The sequence below is a fragment of the Mya arenaria genome, chromosome 8 (assembly GCF_026914265.1).
Source record: "Mya arenaria isolate MELC-2E11 chromosome 8, ASM2691426v1".
NCBI classification, from domain to species: Eukaryota; Metazoa; Mollusca; class Bivalvia; order Myida; family Myidae; genus Mya; species Mya arenaria.
The window spans coordinates 47,748,760-47,772,182 of NC_069129.1; the positions used below are offsets into that span (position 1 = coordinate 47,748,760).

Sequence of the window (23,423 nt, forward strand, 5' to 3'; positions counted from 1 at the left end):
ACGTTCTCGTACTCCAGAGCGATGATGCTATGCATTATATTTATCACCATCTGACTGCCAAAACTTTTCCGTTTAAAGAGACTCTCTCATGTTTTGGCACCAAACATATTTTTCCTCGTAATGCATCTGAAAACACTTACATGTATATTTATTTTACTCCTTGGTACTGAAATTGCAGAAATAATAGTAACCAGGTAGATTTTCTTTTATACTTCAATTGCATTTTACAGTAAAGTATTAAAAATTAATCTTGTTCAAGTTGGGAGCAAGCACATGGGGGTGCAGATAACACATAGAATAAAAAACGGATCGCTTATCCACTCGCCCACAGGGACTCATACTAAGGTGTTGAATATTTTAACCTTAATGGAAGTTATTGATTTATCACGTGATTATGTCAATCAACTGATTGTGCAACAGCCTTTTGTTGAATCGGGTTAGTAACGCATTTCAAAATTTTGGACTTCAAAGACTATATTTTAGCACATATCAACATTTATTGAAGGGTTTCAGCCATCAATAGCTTGGCTTTAACACTTCGTTTGATTCGCCATACTTTATTTCGTAATAACAATCTATAAAATCCAAGTAAAAGATGCATTTTCAAAACATTCGCTTATATTCACTCAAAAACTCATGTTCGAAAGATTTAAAAAAAGTATGTCATAATCATATCCTCTTTAGCGGCTGAGTTTCTTAATATTTAAATCTCTTATAAATTTGCCAAATAAAATTCAACATGGGTAAACAATTATAACAAATAACGTATTTTATGTATTGCAACATATTTATAAAAAGATAAAGTCAATTGAATCAAATGAACATTTTCAATGTACTTTCTTTCTCGCGGAAAGTGGACATTTCATCTTACTCCAACAAGTGTGGGGTATGGTTGATTCTCTTCGTGACTGAAATCAACTTTTTAAACACTTGGTGCATTTCAAATCTAGTCCATATAAACAGCCCCTTCAGATTCTTTGACGATTGCATTTCCATGGGAGATCACTGCGTATGATAAACATACAAGTGTTGTTTAGCCACACTGTGGTTTCAATTATGTCAGGGGCGTAGCTACCCCTCTATTCATGTGAATTCATAAATGTGCTGGGGGGTTCAGGGGCGTGCCCCCTCAGAAAATTTTGAAAACCATGGTGCAATCTAGTGCATTCTGGGCGTTCCGATGTGCATTATTTAGTACTGGAAAATAACCTATTTTAGATTCATGTAGTCAAGTTCGCATACTGCAACTTTGGTTGATTTTTTTGTCAGAATCATGTGGATTCAGCAGCGTATTCACGTATAGGCGGCTACACGCCTGTATGATGTGCATATGAATGTATAATTTGGTTTAAATGATGCATCCTTAATGTAACACCTCCTTGCTGCTACACCAACAGAAATTTCATGGGATGTTAATAGTAAAAGAACTAGGACTGACGTTCCCATTTTTGTCTGAGTCAATTAAATAATAGATAACAAATTACAAGATAAACAAATTTGTTTTGACTTCTTTAATGAATTATATAAAAACATTGTACAAAGATATCATGACACTTTTAAACAATAAGTATGGTTGTCAATTAAACAGTATGCTAGCTTTAAAGATTTAGGCAAACCATTGGAATTTTACAGCGGTCTTAAAAGGTGTATTTAAAGCTGCAATCTCACCGATTGATCGTTTTGACTACCGGTACTCTTTTATTGTTTGTCTATGAATGGAGTATTTTTTGCAGAAATGTCTAGACCCAATTTTAAGTGATATAAGACTGCTGAAAAAAGATCAGATTGCAGTTCATCATATTTATGTTAAAAAAATGATGTTTTATGACTAAAAGCATTACGAACAATGACTAAAAGCATTACCAACAATTTAATGTAAATGAACTTTTCGGCAGTTTTACCAAACATTTTTGATTGGTTCTATTGTGAATTATCTAATATAACTGAATTAAAGGAATGATAACCAAATCAGCCGATTTTGAGACAATTTTGTGTCTAAACTGACAATCTGTAAGAGTGCAGCTTTAAGTGTTGATCTAAAGCTTCATATACACATTGTTATATTGTCAATAACTGTTTAAAAGGTCTCATGTACTAAATAAGATAATAATTTTCATAATATCTAAAATTGATTAAAATAAATAAAGTACCATTATACCTATTTCTTAATAGTGCCGTTTCTCATCTGACAATACCATTCAAAGCCATCATTTCAACTATGAATTTATTTTTAACTTTCAACTTTTCTATAGCATATGCAACAAAATATACCAAAAATACAAGCCATGAACAATATGATTGTTCAACTTGCATTATCTTTGACCTTTTGATATGACCATTTTCCAGTTTTGTCTATTTGTAAGTTGTGCCCTGAAGAAAAAAGTATGACTGTATGAATCAAAAACAAGCAATAAAAACACTAAAAATATACCCCAATCCCTGCAATTTCTAATACAGTAGTAGAATCAAGCAATTAAACATTTAGAGCTGCACTCTCACAGATATACCGTTTCCACAACTTTTTTGTCTTGGAATGATTAAGTTTTTGCGTAATTATCTGCAAACCAATGATAAAAGATTGCTGACAAAAGATCAGATCGCAGATTTCATATTTCCGTTCGAAAATTAATGTTACTAACGGTTTAAGAAAAGTGCATAAAAAACATCAATGTTTTAACTTATATAGAAAAATCTGGGATTTAATTTTTCGCAAAAATTGGATGGTTCCAATCCAAGACATAAAATGAAAAAGGTTGTCAAAACATCTAAAGTGTGAGAGTGCAGCTTTAACGTTTGAAAGTAACTCTGTTTGCCTCGTGCCCCTGAACAGAGTTTAATTATATTATATGCCCAGTGGGCTTGTCCCTGTATATTTGATTGTATGATTGCAGTAATGGATACTGGTCTAATTATCTTCTGACAATTTTTCACCAATTTTAAAGAATGAGAAAACACATATTAAGCTCATATAACGCTGTACAATTTAATCTCAGTCATTAGGTTGAGAAAAATTCCCTAAAAATATTAATTGTGGAGACATATCTTATTTAAATACATACAGGAAATGGCGACATCATTTACCCTTTAGTATGAAAAAGGCAGTTTCCTGATATTTGAATAGCGGTTTTTCTTTAAGCATCTCAATTCATAGTATGTATCAAGTTTCAAAGGAAACCAAATCATTGTAACGATTGTTTTCAAAATAGATTCACACTCTTGATAAACTTCTTTTCCTAGTTTCAACTTTTGAGACTTTTTGATGAGCCTGCACCTTCCCCCTCTTATGCAGTGGCTTCAAGCAATAAAGCTACCAGCTCAAGTTGCACAGCTGGTGAACAAGACTGCTGATAGTCGGCAAACTGCACACTTTATGCCATGATAAATCACGTCCATCGACTTCCAGAATGAAGAGATGACGCAGCACAGAATTGATTTCAATTGGACCTCTCTGTACTTTCATCACCTTGTTGTAGTCAAAGACTATGTCTTAGTGTGCAGTGCGGGATCTTGAGAAGCTTTCTGCTCGTCTGATGAAGTAAGTTTGGCAGAGTGTGACACTCCTATCTACTCATATGGCTAGACCCTGTGATCTATGTCTTCTTGTGTGTGCCCAACCATCACCTGAAGAGAATTTAGAGGAAGTTAGTGCTTGCTAACAAGTCAATGTGACAAAACAAGGTCTTTCATTTATGCCACCAAGAACTAGTATTCCAAGTTTCATAACTCGTAATTTAACTCAAAGCAATTGAGCAGAAACTGTTTGGTAATTCATTTTAAGTCACTGCTTCCACTTATACTGCAAGTAATATTGAACGTGAACCGACTGACCCAAATGCAATTCTAAATAATTTTTATGTGCAGAAACCTTAATCCTATTGACACAAAAGTAATCCAATTGTATGTCTTCACAAAACATTCTACAACAATATTTGTCAATTTAACTCAAAGATTGATTATTGTTTTTTAGTCAGACAAACACAGAGATGGCCCTATATCGCTCACTTGATTTGAGAAAGGATTCTAACTTAGTTATTGTTTGGACACTTACTGAACACTTTTGGTCTGACTTTATAATGCAGCTGGTGAAAATATTAAAAGTCCCTTAATAATGGGCTTACAAAAACATGAAAAAATGTATTTGTTTAAAAATTACAAAGGGCCATAACTCTTACAATATTTAAGTTTGTATTGAGCAGAATAAAAGGCTAAAATACAACCTTAAAACTATATTTACAAGTAAAACAAAAAAATCTACAAATATGTTTTTAGTATCTTGTTTTTGAGAGTGAATGATCAGAAGAAAACATCACACATTCACAATCATATTAAATAATTTAGTTTTTTTTAAATTATATTATATTTCAAAAACACTGCAAAAGACAAGACACTTACGTTTCAATTTCTTGATTTAATACAGTGATGATTATCAATTCTTATGAAGGGAGATGGGTCTTACACTCTAACCAGTGCAACTTGCATGTTCTTAGTTGCTCAATTATTACCTTTTTTAAAATTCTCCTCTTGATCTGAGCCACGCCAAAATGATGGGAGATGCTTTTGTTTTTCCATCAGAATGTATAGCACCTCTGTGTTTCTGTTTGTCTCCTGAAATAGTAAAAGTTTATTAATAATAATAACAATAATAATAATCAGTGACTTTTATTGAAATTATTTTCAACGATTGTGCCTTGCACATTTGGGAACAAAGTTGACTTCTGAGGAAAAGATTTTTCCATATAGACATATAGCAAAAAATAGCTCCCCACCCTGGAGCAATGTTTTTTATGAATCAATATCCAGTGAAGAAAATTCATACAGGGTATTGCAACATATTTTGCTTCAAATGAAGACTTTTAACAAAAATAACTTAACTAGCTCTTCATCATATTAAATAAATATTAACACAGTCTATGCCGCACACGGACCCCCGCATTTGATCTTTTACCAAAGTTTGATTGAGAGTTTAGTTTCACATCGACAAGTCTTTACAGGTCTATTAAAGCTGCACTCTCACAGATTGAACATTTTGAAAAAAGTTATATTTTTTATCTTGGAATGAACCAATGTATGCGAAAATGATGACAAAAAAATGTCTTTAAATTCCCGTCAAACATGTCCGAACCAAATTCAAACTATGGATAATCACTGTCATTCACGATGAAATTCAGCACTTCTTGCCCAGTATATATACCCTTACTTTAAGCAGAAGGCAAATTAAAACAAACACATTTGTCCGAAATTTAATCAAACTTTAAATGGTAGTAGGATTGTCATTTGTTCACGTAATTTTCAAGAATCAGGAAGTGGGGAACATTATAAAGCCATTTAACGATACAAACAAGACGATTTTCTATTGAATGTACAATAGTAGTACCGGGGTAATATGCAAATAGTTATTATCTCAAGAAAAGGACATCAAGACCAGTTCATCTACCAGTAGCATCTGACAGTCAATAATGGTTCTGAGTTTAAAGAGCATAATTTCCATTTTATTGTTAGTTTAATCATTATATATTTAACACCAGTTGTGAAGAAGGAGTTATCATTATATAAGATTATATTATCTGGCAGTGGTTGAAAATGTAAAGTGAGACCAGTTTTTTACCTGTTATTGAACAAACTGTTATGTTGGCAGGACTGTCCTCCTCAGCAATGCAAAGAACAGCAATGACTGGCTGGCACTCTGTAAAATGGCGATTAAAACATTTTGTCCAATTAAAACTGTCCCTTTCTAAACAATCCATCAGCAATATATATAAATGAGCTGCGCCATGTGGAAATGTATCTTGGGAAGTTTCCATTCCATGTAATGATGTCATAAAGATGAGCAGAAGACATTACTTACTATGCAGTAAAAGTTCTTACTTTAACAGTAAAGATATCTTTTTCTGAGAAAATTTATCAAAGTGAGCTCTTTTATGTCATGTTTCTAAGTCATGTACACATCTATGTTACATATATAAATAATAAACAGGAATAATATGAGGAGTTGTGTACACACTTATTCCTCCTTATGTACTGTGTAACTCAAGAAAAACAATCCATAATTCTAGTAAATCTCTAGAATTCCCTTACTTTTCTCGCTGTACAAAAATGAATGAGGAGTTGCAAACAAGCAGGGCCATAAAACTTTTGCTATTTAAACTGTACCGCAACAGCAATTTAAAGACAGTAATACTCATTGATGGAATAGGCACTTAGACAGCTACATTTTCTGAGAAATGGAGATCAGACTAAATTCTCCAGAGATAATTTATAGATTTATTTGAAATAAAAAACATGTTACAGTGTTTGTGGTAAACTTGTTACTTATCCCTGATTTAACACAATCATTACATTCAAAATGGTGATAAAATAAAAACAAATATACCATATTAAACACTGTTTACTATCACATCTGTACCACATACTTAAGCGGCTGTTACCAAAGTAAAGAATGAAAGGTCCACAAGGCCAATTATAAACCATGAACCATGAGAATCCTGTTTACTAATTTGATTTTAAATCACCCAAAAGGCTTTCTACACATAATGGTTCCTTAATTTAAATCTAGTCTCCAAAGGTGTCACAGTTGTGATTTCATTGAAAGACTTAAGATACGTTATTTAAAAAAATGACGAAAGGAAAGCTTAAACGCAGAAGTCTGGCCGGGTATATGAGCCTGGAAATAAATACACAAAAGCTCACCATGCTGCTAAGGAGTCTTATATAATTCCCGGCCCCAGTTCAGCTGGAGATGTTGATTCCACACGGCTGGAAAACCGGCCCGGTGCACCCAAGCTTCACCATCGGCAGTATCTGCAAGAGGAGGGTGTAAATCTGGGAAAACGCATTTATAATCAATTTGCGAAAGTTCTTATCCGTCATAAGTAGTGAACATGTATGTGGCTTATAGAACATCTGAAATTAAGTTTAATGATGATGATATGGTGGTGTTGGTGTTGGTGGTGCTGCTGCTGGTGGTGGTGCTGCTGATGATGATGATGAAAATGATAATAATAATAATAATAATAATAATAATAGTAATAATAATCCAGCTGAATGTAGGCTGAAAAATACATATCAATTCCCTTACCACGCTATGAAATGGCCTAGCGGCGTCAAGTTAGCAGCCTGGCGGCCTAGCCGCCTCATGTGACTAGCGGCCTAAAATTGTTTCCTATTCCAAAGCATTTTATATGCGTTCTTTTCTAAAACAATGATAAATTAAATGTCCTTTTCATAAATCAACATCCTTTAGCGAATATCAGCATTTCCCCCTTTTCCTGGGCTTCTGGATTGAGTTTTGGGGATTTTTAGGCCACCAGGCCGCCAAGTTCACGCCGCAAGACCGCTCAAGCGTGATGTATTTTGCATATAGGAAAACAATTATTTTAGCATTGATTTAGAAGAAAACTCATATAAAAATGCTCTGAAGTAGAAAACAATTTAAGGCCGCTAATGTACGACTAAAAACATTGATTTATCATATTTCCCATTTAAACCATTGAACCTTGAAATAGATAACAAATTTAGGCCGCTAGTCCGCCAATCTCACGCCACTAGGCCGCTAACTTCATGCCGCTAGGATGCTAACTTCACGTACCTTTAGCTGCCTGTCTTTGCAGCCATTGATGAATTGCAAACATCAACATTGCTGGGGGTTCAAGATCATTGCGAAACAAAACAAATATATGATAGGCGCATCCTTTTGAATTTGTTTTGTTTATAGATGGCCACGTTATTGAATGAACATGTACTTCAATGGATTATCCCGGTCTCTTAAATATTGTCTGGGAACGAGCATGTCCCTTATTTGTTCCAAATATTTGATATATTTCATCTTTTCTACTTGCCATGTACTTTTTTCACATACACTCATTCAATTCCTATTCACAACCAATCCTCGAGGGCGGTTCAAGTGGCCTAGCCGAGCACTCACAAATGTCCCACTCACGCAAAACACTTGAGTCTCACTCACACCTGTGAATACAGATATACCTTTCACTCGAAAATATCTCGACCGTTATGTGATTACAGAGGATTAACTCATTGAGTGTGAGTGAGAGTGATTGTTCTGAATTCGGCCCTATGTTTTGTTCAAATGAAGTATAAACTTACAGTGAGTACAGAGATATCTTGAAGTCCAGATTTATCGCTTACCTGATGTTCGTAGGGCTACAATTGAGAGCTTTTCTGTAATTTGCAGGAACTGTCCCCATGAGCCTATTGTCTGTTAGGGGAATGGTGGCTTAGGTGATTGGTGGTACCACTCTGCATTTCTTATCCACACAAAACACAGTGTATCTGAAAATGACAGAGAATGGCCATGCACTTATGAAAGCTATGCTAGAAATACGCCGTTATGAGTGTATCAGATGACTTTTCCACACAGAAATTGTGAGGCCTCCAATACAGCAGTACTGACATCATTGACGAAAACATATATATCTGTCATGGAGCTATGCTGGTTCTGTGGCGTCAAAACCACTGCAACTGGGCAATTCACTAGAAACATCTTTTCAGAAAAAAGAAACAACCAATACTGGGTAGCCTTTGTCACCCAGTGAACACCCAGAGCATCTAGTTACTTTGAGCATCTATTTACTTAGAAGTAGCCACATTAAGATCTCAAATTAACAAAAAAGTGTATCCGTAAGCTTTCAAATACTGAACGAAGTGCAAATTTGAGGGGGGCTGCGAGCAAATATTGTCAAGGGCAGAAATCTCGCAGAAGTTTGAAAAAGATTATGCAAAGCTCTAGCTTGATGATTTTGGCCCAATTTCAAATTGTTACTCAGTAACACGGCGGCGTAAATTTAATCTAACATCAATATAGTTACACAGGAAAATAAGAAATAGCTTTAAACTCTCTAACATTCATGGCAGAGTGTCTGATGACGGTCCAGTATGCCAACCAGGACGGAGAATATGTGAAACATGCACATACACACCTTTACAGCCCAACATTTGGTTATGGTTTCACAGTTATTCATTTACACAAACTCACAATCAATCAATCAATCAATCAATCAATGCACACCCACCTGGAAAGGTACGACATCCTTTGGAAGAGATGAATCTTGCAGTCTGGTAGACGGTTGCTGACTTAACTTTATTGTCCCAAGCAGCAACTGCAATTAGATAAACATGTTGATGTTCGCACTAAAACAAAGCTTAGTATTGAGTAAAATTAAACATGCAGCCTGTTGGCTGGGGTAACATATCTAAATCCCCAAATGGATGATCTGATCCCAGCCAACAGATCAGCGAAACACGAATTGTATTGCGTGTCCAGGGGGGGGGGGGGGGTCCCAAGGATATCTTGACGCAACTTACCATAGCCGCCTTGCGTTTTTGTTCACACACACAGTTCATTCTCAGTTTGCATGTTGTGTACTGAAAAGTTCCAGCTTTCCATGCCACTCGCAATAAACCTATCCATGAATTAAAACAAATTAACAAATAACTACCAGGTTATTATGGAAATATAAATGTCATTTTTTACTTGATTGATAAATACAACTTATATTGCAATCAAACTTAATTTAATGCTTGTTTAGTATGTTTGATAGTTTAATTAAAGCACCGCTCTAATTTGATTTAATCATAGAAGTCTTTAGATAAAACAACCCTTCAAAATGATCACTAAAAAAACGTTTCTAGTTCTTTATTTTCTGCAACAAACAAATAAATGTTTTAATCAATTTTCTTTTCACAAGTTTGATTATCGTTTGATTATCGCGCGACAGTCAATCCACAGCGCAATCATCATTATCGATTATTGTGTTAACATAACATCACAGGTGTAATATTTAATGACGTACCGGCTGTCAAAACAAAGTGACACGTGATTCGCGAATTCCTAATACACAGAATTATTTTGACACGTAATTTTACTCAAAAATACATCGCGATCAGTCTTAAATTATTGTTTATAAGTAAGCAAAATGTAAGAAAATAATTAACATATTTTGGTAGTATAACAAATCATTTCTAATTTAGCATGATATATATATATATATCTAATAACTATTGAGTAACATAAATTATTGGCTTGTTACTAGTGAGAATTTGAGTAATGTCTTCCAATTGGTGTCTTGGTTGCTGTGCCATATACATCCAGGTTCGAACAATACACTTAACGAGGTGCTAAGTGTACTATTTATCACCTTGTTAAATGGTGGTTACCATATGAGCAATTGATTTCTTGATGGTTACGAATTGACTGACAAAATGGTTACGAAATAACCAAGATTCAGCAGTTACGAAATGGTAAGGTTACGAAATGACCAGATCCCTGTCAAATGCCCCTGGGGACATCCTAGGTTAGGCCCATTCCCTGTTTTCAGCGCAAAAACAATAACACTGCATTCACTCAGCACTGCCGGTCCACCTGGAACGTAAAAACATGGCCCATTTCCCCTGCTATCCCTGGTATAAACAAGACCTGCCTGGGGGCAATTGACTGGTGCATAACTGTGGCAGAATAATTATTGTTGCATTTATTATCAAATATGAGAATTTAAGACACATACAAAGAGCCACAATACGAATTGGTGATAGTGTTCGTTCTGTTCTGCTATTTAAAGCTGGTGAGAATGACTAATGACATGACATTGACAAACAAAATGTAAGGCATTTGAATGTATCATTTCGTCTTTTATTTATTAAAATCTGAGATGTTAAGGGAGCAAATCCCTTTTTAGATTGGAACATACCAAATAATAATAAGCGACGATGTAGTGGTAAACCAAGTTTGTTAATCAATCGAGTTTCTCCAAAATACAAGCAAAACTTACACCGGATGTTGATACTAGTGATTTAGTTTCGGATGAACAAAATCCGGATAAATCATTTGCTTTTCATCCAAAGGGTGGACGATTTATACTACTGTACAAAAGTCATAAAAATAAACGAAAAAAACGTTGAATATGTATTTTAAACTCTTACCAAGTTACCATTCTCTTTCCGTAAGAGATGAACGCCATACTGCATAATTGCACGGAGATGGTACCACGGAGATACCCGAAAATTTCCGTTATATTCCGGAAAGTTAAATTTCTGTATACTTGAAAATTTGGATGCTGATGGTACACGAAATATCGAATTTCCTTATTTCTGTTTTTTATGGAATGAAACTTCGGGATAATATACAATAGGCTTTAAATAAAGTAAAACAAATAAAAAATGCTTAGTATATAGCTATTTTTGACCAAAATTATGATTTTTTCCCTGGTCGCCTTAATAGCTATTTTTATGGATACACAAATATACACACACAAAAGTTTAAGAATATTTTTTTTTAATATTAAAAGATAATAAGATTTAAAACAATGAAATGATCTCGTAAATAAACATTCAAGCTTATCAACTTACTGTCAATGGACATTTTTATTGACATTTGATACATCAAATCTGGACTGAAAATATTAAGGAGACCAATTTTTGTCGCCTTAATCCAGCGGTCCCCATAATGCCTAGATTAATATATATATTGTCACCTTAATATCTGTAGTAGATATATATATATATATATATATATATATATATAATATATATATATATATATTATATATATATATATATATATATATATATATATATATATATATATATATATATATATATAATATATACATATAATTATATATATCTACTTAGGGCATTAAGGAGACCGTATATATTTTACGGCATTAAGGAGACAATTTGTATATTTTTTGTTTTATACTTTATTTTGCTTTTTTGTTGATAATTTAGTATTGAAATGATCATTTATTATGTGTACAAGATTTAGGCTTCTTAAATTATTTAACAAAAAAAAATACGTAATTTGCGGTCTCCTTAATAATTTGTAAGTATGTTGCAGGTTTTAAGGGGACAGGTATATATGTCGAAGGGTTTATTGAGACCAGTGTATATATTATATTATTTTTGAGGCATTAAGGGGACCATCCATATTTTATGGCATTAGGGGAATAAATCATATATATCTTACTTTTGACAGTGAAGGCTCCCGTAACCTTAAGAGACAACTTTGTAATAGTATTTTTTTATAATTGTGTGTAATAAATTAACAATTTGTAGTCGGAAATGATGCATTATGTGCGTATTTTATTATTTTCTTCTCATATATTGACACAAAAAGTAAACTTGGACGATTTTAAAGGGAGCGCACGCCAACTGCGCCCCCTTCTCAATCTGCTAGTGAATGGTGCCTTAATATTTGATATATTATGGTTAAATAGAACTTTCAGTTGAATTATATAGAAACTGTAAATGCTAAATACAAGTTCTGTGCTTGTAAAAACAATAAAAGTTTCGTCTGCACACGAATGTGTCTGTTAACGCTTGAACAGTTAGCTCATGATTAAAAAACATTGTTCATTGGGTTTATTGTGCCCCATAGAAGTTTGTTTTATTAAAATCACAACTTCCCCTTAAAGTTTACTTGCCTAAAACTTTAACCTAAGACAATCAGGGGACATAACTTGTATTAAGGATATGGAGTTATGTAACCTCATTGGCTGATGGTCCTGAACAATTGTTTGAAGTATTAAGTCAATTGAATGAAGGGTATAGAAGGCCTTAACCAATAGGCTACGGAGACGGTTTTAATGCTTGTACTTAATTGCAGATTCAGGGGGGGGGGGTGGTTGGGGGGGATCGGTGCCAGCGCGTGCGCCGTCCCCCCTTCGAATCGTCCGTTTATAATACGTTCTTAGTCAATATCGGGAAAAAATACAATATTAAGATAAAAATGCACTTTTTCGGACTATAAATTAGGGGAGTCTAACCCTCACCCCGGTCCAACATTTTAAGCCATTCAATTTCTGTTCTGAGGGAGGGGCGAATGTGGAAAGATTAAGCCCATGAGTTTCACGTACCCCTTCTTCAGTCAATCTGGATCTGCCACTGATATCTGTAATTTCATAATGTTATAGTTTCTTTAAACAGTTTAAACCTTTAATGACATCGAAATAAACAGACGAATGCTCAGTAAAAACATACTCTGTATACAACGTTCTCGTACTCCAGAGCGATGATGCTATGCATTATATTTATCATCATCTGACTGACTGAGTAACTCCCCAAACTTTTCAGTTTAAAGAGACTGTCTCATGTTTTGGCACCAAACATATTTTTTCTCGTAATGCATCTGAAAACACTTACATGTATATCTATTTTACTCCTTTGTATTGAAATTGCAGAAATAATAGTAACCAGGTTGAATTTCTTTTATACTTCAATTGCATTTTTAAAAAACGATTTAAGTATTAAAAATTAATTTTGTTAAAGTTGGGAGCAAGCACATGGGGGTGCAGATAACACATAGAATAAAAAACGGATCGCTTATCCACTCGCCCACAGGGACTCATATTAAGGTGTTGAATATTTTAACCTAAATGTAATGTATTGGTTTATCACGTGATTATGTCAATCAACTGATTGTGCAACAGCCTTTTGTTGAGTCGGTTTAGTAACGCATTTCAAAATATTGGACTTCAAAGACTATATCTTAGCACATATCAACATTTATTGAAGGTTTTCAGCCATCAATAGCTTAGCTTTAACACTTCGTTTGATTCGCCACACTTTATTTCGTACTAACAATCTTTAAAATCCAAATAAAAGCTACATTTTCAAAACCCTTAACGCTTCGCTTATATTCACTCAAAAACTCATGTTCGAAAGATTTAAAAAAAAGTATGTCACAATCATATCCTCTTTAGCGGATGAGTTTCTTAATATATAAATCTCTTAAAAATTTGCCAAATAAAATTCAACATGGGTAAACAATTATAATAAATGACGCATTTTATGTATTGCAACATATTTATAAAAAGATAGAGTCAATTGAATCAAATGAACATTTTCAATGTACTTTCTTTCTCGCGGAAAGTGGACATTTCATCTTACTTCACCAAGTGTGGGGTATGGTTGATTCTCTTCGTGACTGAAATCAACTTTTTTAAACACTTGGTGCATTTCAAATCTAGTCCATATAAACATCCCCTTCAGATTGTTTGACGATTGCATTTCCATGAGAAATCACTGCGTAGGATACAAGTGTTGTTTAGCCACACTGTGGTTTCAATTATGTCAGGGGCGTAGCTACCCCTCTATTCATGTGGGTTCATAAATGTGCTGGGGGGTTCAGGGGCATGCCCCCTCAGAAAATTTTGAAAACCATGGTGCAATCTTGTGCATTCTGGGCGTTCTGATGTGCATTATTTAGTACTGGAAAATAACCAGTTTTAGATTCATGTAGTCAAGTTCGCATACTGCAACTTTGGTTGATTTTTTTGTCAGAATCATGTGGATTCAGCCGCGTATTCACCTATAGGCGGCTACACGCCTGTATGATGTGCATATGAATGTATAATTTGGTTTAAATGATGCATCCTTAATGTAACACCTCCTTGCTGCTACACCAATAGAAACTTCATGGGATGTTAATAGTAAAAGAACTAGCACTGACGTTCCCATTTTTGTCTTGGTCATTTAAATAATAGAAAACAAATAACAAGATGAACAAATTTGTTTTGTCTTCTTTAATGAATTAAATAAAAACATTGTACAAAGATATCATGACACTTTTAAACAATAAGTATGGTTGTCAATTAAACAGTATGCTAGCTTTAAAGATTTAGGCAAACCATTGGAATTTTACAGCGGTCTTGAAAGGTGTATTTAAGCTGCAATCTCACCGATTGATCGTTTTGACTACCGGTACTCTTTTATTGTTTGTCTATAAATGGAGTATTTTTTTTGCAGAAATGTCTGGACCCAATTTTAAGTGATATAAGACTGCTGAAAAAAGATCTGATTGCAGTTTATCATATTTATGTTAAAAAATGATGTTTTATGGCTAAAGCATTACGAACAATTTAATGTAAATGAACTTTTCGGCAGTTTTACCAAACATTTTTGATTGGTTCTATTGTGAATTATCTAATATGACTGAATTAAAGGAATGAAAACCAAATCAGCCGATTTTGAGACAATTTTGTGTCTAAGCTGACAATCTGTAAGGGTGCAGCTTTAAGTGCTGATCGAAAGCTTCATATACACATTGTAATATTGTCAATAACTGTTTAAAAGGTCTCATGTACTAAACAAGATAATAATTTTCATACAATATCTAAAATTGATTAAAATAAATAAAGAACCATTATATCTATTTCTTAATAGTGCTGTTTCTCATCTGACAATACCATTCAAAGCCATCATTTCAACTATGAATTTATTTTTGACTTTCAACTTTTCTACAGCATATGCAACAAAATATACCAAAAATACAAGCCATGAACAATATGATTGTTCAACTTGCATTATCCTTGACCTTTTGATATGACCATTTTCCAGTTTTGTCTATTTGTAAGTTGTGCCCTGGGGAATAAAGTATGACTGTATGAATCACAAAAAAGCAATAAAAACACAGTTATACAGTAGTAAAATCAAGCAATTAAACATTTAGAGCTGCACTCTCACAGATATACCGTTTTCACAACTTTTTTGTCTTGGAATGAGCAAGTTTTTGCGTAATTATCTTCAAATCAATGATAAAAGATTGCTGACAAAAGATCAGATTGCAGATTTCATATTTCCGTTCGAAAATTAATGTTACTAACGGTTTTAGAAAAGTGCATAAAACATCAATGTTTGAACATAAATAGAAAAATTTGCGATTTAATTTTTCGCAAAAATTGGATGGTTCCAATCCAAGACATAAAATGAAAAAAGTTGTGAAAAAGTGTGAGAGTGCAGCTTTAACGTTTGAAAGTAACTCTGTTTGCCTCGTGCCCCTAAACAGGGTTTAATTATATTATATGCCCAGTGGGCTTGTCCCTGTATATTTGATTGTATGATTGCAGTAATGGATACTGGTCTAATTTTCTTCTGACAATTTTTTCAACAATTTTAAAGAAACAGGAACACATATTAACGCTGTACAATTTAATCTCATTCATTACGTTGAGAAAAAATCCCTAAAAATATTAATTGTGGAAACATATTATATTACTTACAGGTTTATCATACCTCTTTTCAACCAAAAACCCAAGGATATTTCATGGATTTGAAGCAGTAAAATATCATTGTATTACACTATAAGTATCTTCTACGGCCAAGAATGCAAGATAGGGTCATCCCGACCCGAGCGTAGGGTGTTTTGCGGAAACGAGGTTTACCGAGTTTCCGCAAAACACCCTGCGCGAGGGTCGGGATTAACCTATCTTACACGAGCGGCTATGGTAGATGCTATTTTTCTCACCTGGTGTGAGACCACAGTTATTTTTACTATATGTTTCATATAGACACTAACCTGGCTTTTCACATTAATACAGTCCCAATTGAAAAACAAGTAACTGGCTGCTGTAGTCCAAGACACAAATTTTAATCACCAGAAAACATAAGGTTGACCATTGCGTTGTCTTACAAAATTGAGAAGTAATACATGACCCTGAGGTCAAGACAGTATCAGGCTACAAACAACCAATTTACATAGTTCCACAGGCAATGATTTTTCCAATTTTTACACTGAAAACTATCAGTTTTTGCAATACAGTGTCAAATAATGTTAAGCTATATGCAAAAAGGCCATCTGTTTCTTCTCTTTTATTCTACTTTAATAAATTGATACTTGAACACAAGCACTCTTTTTTCTGTATTCACATCCGGATCTCAAACACTAAATGAATGAGACAAGTATTAGCACCTGTGGTATTTTCACAGGAAGCAGAAACAGCCATTTCCCTCAAATGGTAAGCCGCAAAGATTTGAAGACCCATTATTTCCTTATGCATTGGAATAATTTGACCAAGTAAAGTTTTCCTTATAGCTTTCAATGGTGTCTATAGAACAGCACCACAAAATGGCCTGCCTACTCTTTTAAGATTTTATTCTAAGCAAAATAAGGTTTTCCACTTCATCGGCTTAGTGTTTTATATAAAAATGACATAGAGCCAAACTGAAATGCTTCAACTTGTCAAAATTCTGATTTTCTGGTCAACTTATATACAACAAAAACAGACCTGTTCAGATTTACAAAAGAAATTTAGTGATCATGTGTTTATAGACAGTCTAAACACCACTATATGCCAAATTGTTTGCTTCCGGGACAAATTGCGCAACAAAGGAAATGACAAAAAACACCAAAACTGAAAGATTCATGACAACTGCTAGTGTTTTCATGTATGAGGTGGCTACATGATGTAGAAAATGCAGAGATAGCATTAGTATGCCCATTTTTTATTTTTTTTATTTTAAGTATCTGATTTTAAGGCTAGATTTGGCATTAAATTCAGAGTACAGCACTTCACCATTGTCTATAAGTTGCTTATTTACACCTGAAATGCTATAAATCTCACTCTTTGGAATAATTTACACACACACAAGTACTACAAAGTTGTCTAAAATCTTCATTCTTCTGAAATATTGGATTCAGAGCTGCATCTCCTGGATTCAGATTGCAGGACTACCGCCGGGGGAAAAAGCCGCAGCTAACTGGAGCTTATTGACACATCATGATCTGCAAGCAAGACACAAAAGCAATGTTTTACACTAATAAAACTGTCTGCCACTACTGTAAAAGTTTGAAAAAGGCCTGTTAACACTCATTTGAGGCATACACAACCTTTTATGTAGTCATAAATGTGATATATATGCAGAAAAGTTCATGAATTCAAAGATTTTCAGGACAAATTTTATTAAATATATAGTCTTTTGGACATTTTGCAATCAGTTTTTAACAATTCAAAGGTAAGTCTCATCTTATTATGTAGCCAGATGCATTTTGAATGCATTAAAACTAGACATGCTTAGAATTTCTTCTTACTTGGAGACGGTATTCCTTTCTCGGAAATCCTTGCCGAGAGCCGGTATGGAAAACCACACGAGACCACATTTTGACTAGCCCTGGTTCTTGTCCTTGAAAATTCCTCTGTGGCTACAGCAACCAGGCTGGCTATTGAAATAAGCAATAAATTAGGGTTTATAAGACATTTATAATGTATTAAGGTTGTTATTTTTAATGCATGAAGGGAAAAGGCTCAAATCTTTATGAAAGCGGCTCACTTTTTATTTCTTTTGTCTTGAGAAATGTCAAGTTTTTCAATGTATAAACTGAATAAATGAATGAATTAATGAATATATATGAATGATTGATAGAATGAATTAATGAATTAATGAAAGGTGGCATTATTTCTTTAAAATAGGGATCTCATTGTGTTGTTGTGATTGTTGAATTAGATGTTTTCTTGTCCATAAGCTGAAAATCATATGCACAATAAATAAAACATCATTCTGCATCATATGTGTAGTAAGTTTTGTTTAATTGCTTATAGAATTTGCAATTAATGTAATGTTTGCTTAAAAGAGCAAACGAAATCTGGCAGTAGTTGAAAATGTAAAGTGATAGTTGGAAATATTGTCCTGGAGGTTTTACTATATGATGAATAATTATCAGGTATAATAATTTTAATTATCTCAATGTGTGCACACAAAATTTTGTTTGCAATCAAAAATGCAAACGAGACAAGTTTTTTACCTGTTACTGAACGAGCTGTTATGTTGGCAGGACTGTCCTCCTCAGCAATGTAAAGAACAGCAATGACTGGCTGGCACTATGTAAAATGGCGATTAAAACATTATGTCCAACTAAAACTGTCCCATTCTAAACAATCCATCAACAAAATATATAAATGAGCTGCGCCATGTGGAAATATGTCTTGGGAAGTTGACATCATTCCATGTAATGATGTCATAAAGATGAGCAGAAGACATCACTTACTATGCAGTAAAAGTTCTTACTTTAACAGTAAAGATATCTTTTTTTGAGAAAATTAATCAAAGTGAGCTCTTTTATGTCATGTTTCTAAAGTAAGTCTTATACACATCTATGTTACATGTATATATAATAAACAGGAATTTTCTGTTCATAAAGTCTGCAATTAACATATGAAAAAATGAGGAGTTGTCACACTATTTCCTCCTTATGTACTGTGTAGCTCAAGAAAAACAATCCATAATTCTCGTAAATTTCTAGAATTCCCTTACTTTTCTCGCTGTACAAAAATGAATGAGGAGTAACAAACAAGCAGGGCCATAAAACTTTTGCTATTTAAACTGTACCGCAACAGCAATTTAAAGACAGTGATACTCATTGATGGAATAGGCACTTAGACAGCTACATTTTCTGAGAAATGGAGACTAAATTCTCCAGAGACAATTTATAGATTTATAAAGAAAGAACATGTTACAGTGTTTGTGTTAAACTTGTTACTTATCCCTGATTTAACACAATAATTACCTTCAAAATGGTGATAAAATAAAAACAAATATACCTAATAAAACACTGTTTACTATCACATCTGTACCCCCCCCCTTCTTACATACTTAAGCAGCTCTTACCAAGGTAAAGAATGAAAGGTCCACAAGGCCACAAATAAACCATGAACCATGAGAATCCTGTTTACTAATTTGATTTTAAATCACCCAAAAGACTTTCTACACATAATGGTTCCTTATTATAAATCAAGTCTCCAAAGGTGTCACAGTTGTGATTTCATTGAAAGACTTAAGATAAGTATTTAAAAAATGACGAAAGGAAAGCTTAAACGCAGAAGTCTGGCCGGGAATACGAGCCTGTAAATAAATACGCAAAAGCTCACTATGCTGCTATATATAATTCCCGGCCCCATTTCAGCTTGATATGTTGATTCCACACGGCTGGGAAACCGGCCCGGTGCACCTAAGCTTCACCATCGGCAGTATCTGCAAGAGGAGGGTGTAAATCTGGGAAAAAGCATTTATAATCCATTTGCGAAAGTTCTTATCTGTCACAAGTAGTGAACATGTATGTGGCTTATAGAACATCTGAAATTAAGTTTAATGAAGGAGACAAATTTCGGTCTGGGGTCTAAAGCTGGATTTTGATGCTGAAATTGTAAGTTTTGTTCAAATGAAGTATAAACTTAAAGTAAGTACAGAGATATCTTGAAGTCCAGATTTATCGCTAACCTGAAGTTCGTAGGGCTACAATTGAGAGCTTTGCTGTAAATTGCAGGAACTGTTCCCATGAGCCTGTAGTCTGTTAGGGAAATGGTGGCTTAGGTGATTGGTGGTACAACTCTGCATTTCTTATCCACACACAACACAGTGTATCTGAAAATGACAGAGAATGGCCGTGCACTTATGAAAGCTATGCTAGAAATACGCCGTTAAGAGTGTATCAGATGACATTTCCACACAGAAATTGTGAGGCCTTCAATACAGCAGTACTGACATCAATGACGAAAACATATATATCTTTCATGGAGCTATGCTGGTTCTGTGGTGTCAAAACCACTGCAACTGGCCAATTCTCTAGAAACATCTTTTCAGAAAAAAGAAACAACCAATACTGGGTAGCCTTTGTCACCCAGTGAACACCCAGAGCATCTAGTTACTTTGAGCATCTATTTACTTAGAAGTAGCCTCATTAAGATCTCAAATTAACGAAAAAGTGTATCCGAAAGCTTTCAAATACTGAACGAAGTGCAACTTTGAGGCGTGCTGCGAGCAAATATTTTCAAACATCAATATAGTTACACAGGAAAATAAGAAATAGCTTTAAACTCTCTCACATTCATGGGAGAGAGTCTGATGACGGTCCAGTATGCCAACCAGGACGGAGAATATGTGAAGCATGCATATACTCACACACCTTTACAGCCCAACATTTGGTTATGGTTACACCGTAATTCATTTACACAGACTCACAATCAATCAATCAATCAATCAATCAATCAATGCACACCCTAATGGTACGACATCCTTTGGAAGAGATGAATCTTGCAGTCTGGTAGACGGTTGCAGACTTAACTTTATTGTCCCAAGCAGCAACTGCAATTAGATAAACATGTTGATGTTCGCACTAAAACAAAGCGTAGTATTGAGTAAAATTAAACATTCAGCCTGTTGGCTGGGGTAACATATCTTAATCCCCAAATGGATGATCTGATCCCAGCCAACAGATCAGCGAAACACAAATTATATTGCGTATCCAGGGGGGGGGGGGGACCGGGGTCCCAAGGATATCTTGACGCAACTTACCATAGCCGCCTTGCTTTTTTGTTCACAAATCTGGCACACACCGTTCATTCTCAGTTTGCATGTTGTGTACTGAAAAGTTCCAGCTTTCCATGACACTCGCAATAAACCAATCCATGAATTAAAACAAATTTACAAATAACTACCAGGTAATTATGGAAATATTAATGTCATTTTTTACTTAAATTATTGATAAATACAACTGATATTGCAGTCAAACTGGATAAAATATCAGAAAAAAATGTGTCCTGTTCCAAAAAGTGTGTTTTGAAGTTGCAGACAATAGTCCAGAGACCAAGAATTTAAGTGTTCAGACAGGGGCAGGCAAAAAAATGTCAAAATTTAAAAACTTAAATAAAACTAAAATTATACAAACCTTATATAAATCATGTGTAAACTTGAAAATACATACAAGAATACAATGTACACATAATCAAATGCTACCTGAGAGAATTTTTTTTTTCAAGAACTACTTGAAGGGGTACTGCGACCCGCAAGCATTTCGTTGTGGGCCGACACCTTTAAACCTCTTTCCCCCACATTAATTAAACACGTCTTATGTTTTGTCAGTGCCGGTTTTGATGACCAGTATAAAACCAAAAGCAGTTTTTCTGCCAATATTTACCCAAATGATCTGGATGAATGCTTAACAAGAAAATGCAGTGTACACAATCAAATAAAGTATTTAGTGTTCCAGAAATAATGAGCAATCTGAAATCTGACCCCTTACATTCCCTAAATATTCACAAAGTGTTAAGTTCTAATTTAATCAACAAAAATCACATTCAAGCAGAATAATTTCAAGCAAAAATGAACAAGAAAATAGAATACTGATATTTTAATAGAAATAGTGATGAAATCACTGACATTATGTTTACTTAGCAACTAAAGCAACAGACCAACCAGACCTACCAGTATGTATCTATATTTAACTGCTAAATTAAAACCCAAACATACAGATAAAATCTGTGGCGCAGTTGTTTACATTGTGTGATTAAAATGCATATATTTTTGTTGGTGATTAGTTTAAATCCAACTGAAGCAATCTCTTATCAATAAAAACCTTAGTTCATCCAACAAATTAAATATTTGAATGTTAGAAGATTTGTTTTCAGAAGATCAGCAATAATGTTTTTTCTTTAATTGACTCAATGAAAAATGTAATGTTCAAGTTCATAAGCGCTGTTTTATCTGAGAATTTCCCTGGGTGTGAACCGCTTACAGTGTCCAAGTTATCCAAGCTGGATCTAAGACAATTACTACAATATGGGCAATATTCTCTGCCATTTTTTATACATAATTGTGTATTCCAAAGGTATTCTTTTGGTACATTGAACTCACGACAATATTTGAACTTCTGACGTCCAGCACCGCTGTCAGATTATCTAATCCATCCACTATGCCATTGCATGCTCTTTACTGAACGAAAGATAAATGAATACTCACAATTTTGAACAGTATTTTTGGTCACAGATAGCAACCTTTTTAACCCCACTTAAACCTGTCTTCCCTATTTGGCAAACAGAGAATTTTTAGGAAATTTGTTATCTGATGATCCTGTAAATTTTGTGTGGATAGACTAAATACTGTTCGAATTTAGCAAATAAAAACCAACATTTTGGGTTTATTCAGTGTAGACCCTAAAATATCAATTTTGATTTATAAGTATGTAGGTTTATTTAAAAGTTCAGTATAGTTTACTTTACTTGTTAAGTTATCCAATTTCTGTAAATGAATATTACTAAACTCAACTATAAAATACTGTAGAGGGGCGTGTCGTAAATTTAGTCAAAAAATCCAAATAATGCAACAGTCAATTGCAGCATGGGCCCCATAGGTCCTGCTAATAGCGGGGACTTTGACTTTCGGTCCAGCCAATCCCAGGTAAAATCCCCGCTCTGCACAGACAAACTTCTGGTAAAAGCCCCGTCAAACCCCGTCAAAAGAATTATGGTCATTTCGTAACCTTTCCATTTTGTAACCGCTCATTGTTGGTCATTTCGTTACCATTGTGTTAGTCAATTCGTAATCGTTAAGAATTCGAATGGTCGTATCGTAACCGTTGACTATGAGGAATTAATTTAATATCATTTGAGTTTACAAAATAAGTTAACTGTAAGTATAAAACATAAACATTTGACTTTGAAGTTAAATCAAGTAGTTGTATTCCTTCTTTATTCCTAATAGTGTAGTGCGATTTGCCAATAAACTCTGAAACTATGACAAATAGAAACATTCAAACTAGCTATTTTTTATGTTGCGAAGGAAATATTATAAGTAGGCTGAGTATTAAATGTTGTGTTTTTTTAATTCATAGATGTTTTACCATTGAGAGGAATTGTGACCTTAAG

General features: G+C 34.1%; 1 long non-coding RNA gene across 1 annotated transcript; it reads right to left on the reverse strand.

Moving 5' to 3' along the window:
- Positions 1 to 4,513: 4,513 nt before the first annotated feature.
- LOC128242303 (uncharacterized) lies at positions 4,514 to 11,431 on the reverse strand. Its single transcript, XR_008262577.1, has 6 exons — positions 10,933 to 11,431; positions 9,027 to 9,113; positions 8,143 to 8,286; positions 6,688 to 6,798; positions 5,606 to 5,683; positions 4,514 to 4,605 (listed from the first exon to the last, which is right to left on the reverse strand). It is a non-coding gene; the product is annotated as an uncharacterized LOC128242303 (long non-coding RNA).
- Positions 11,432 to 23,423: the final 11,992 nt, after the last annotated feature.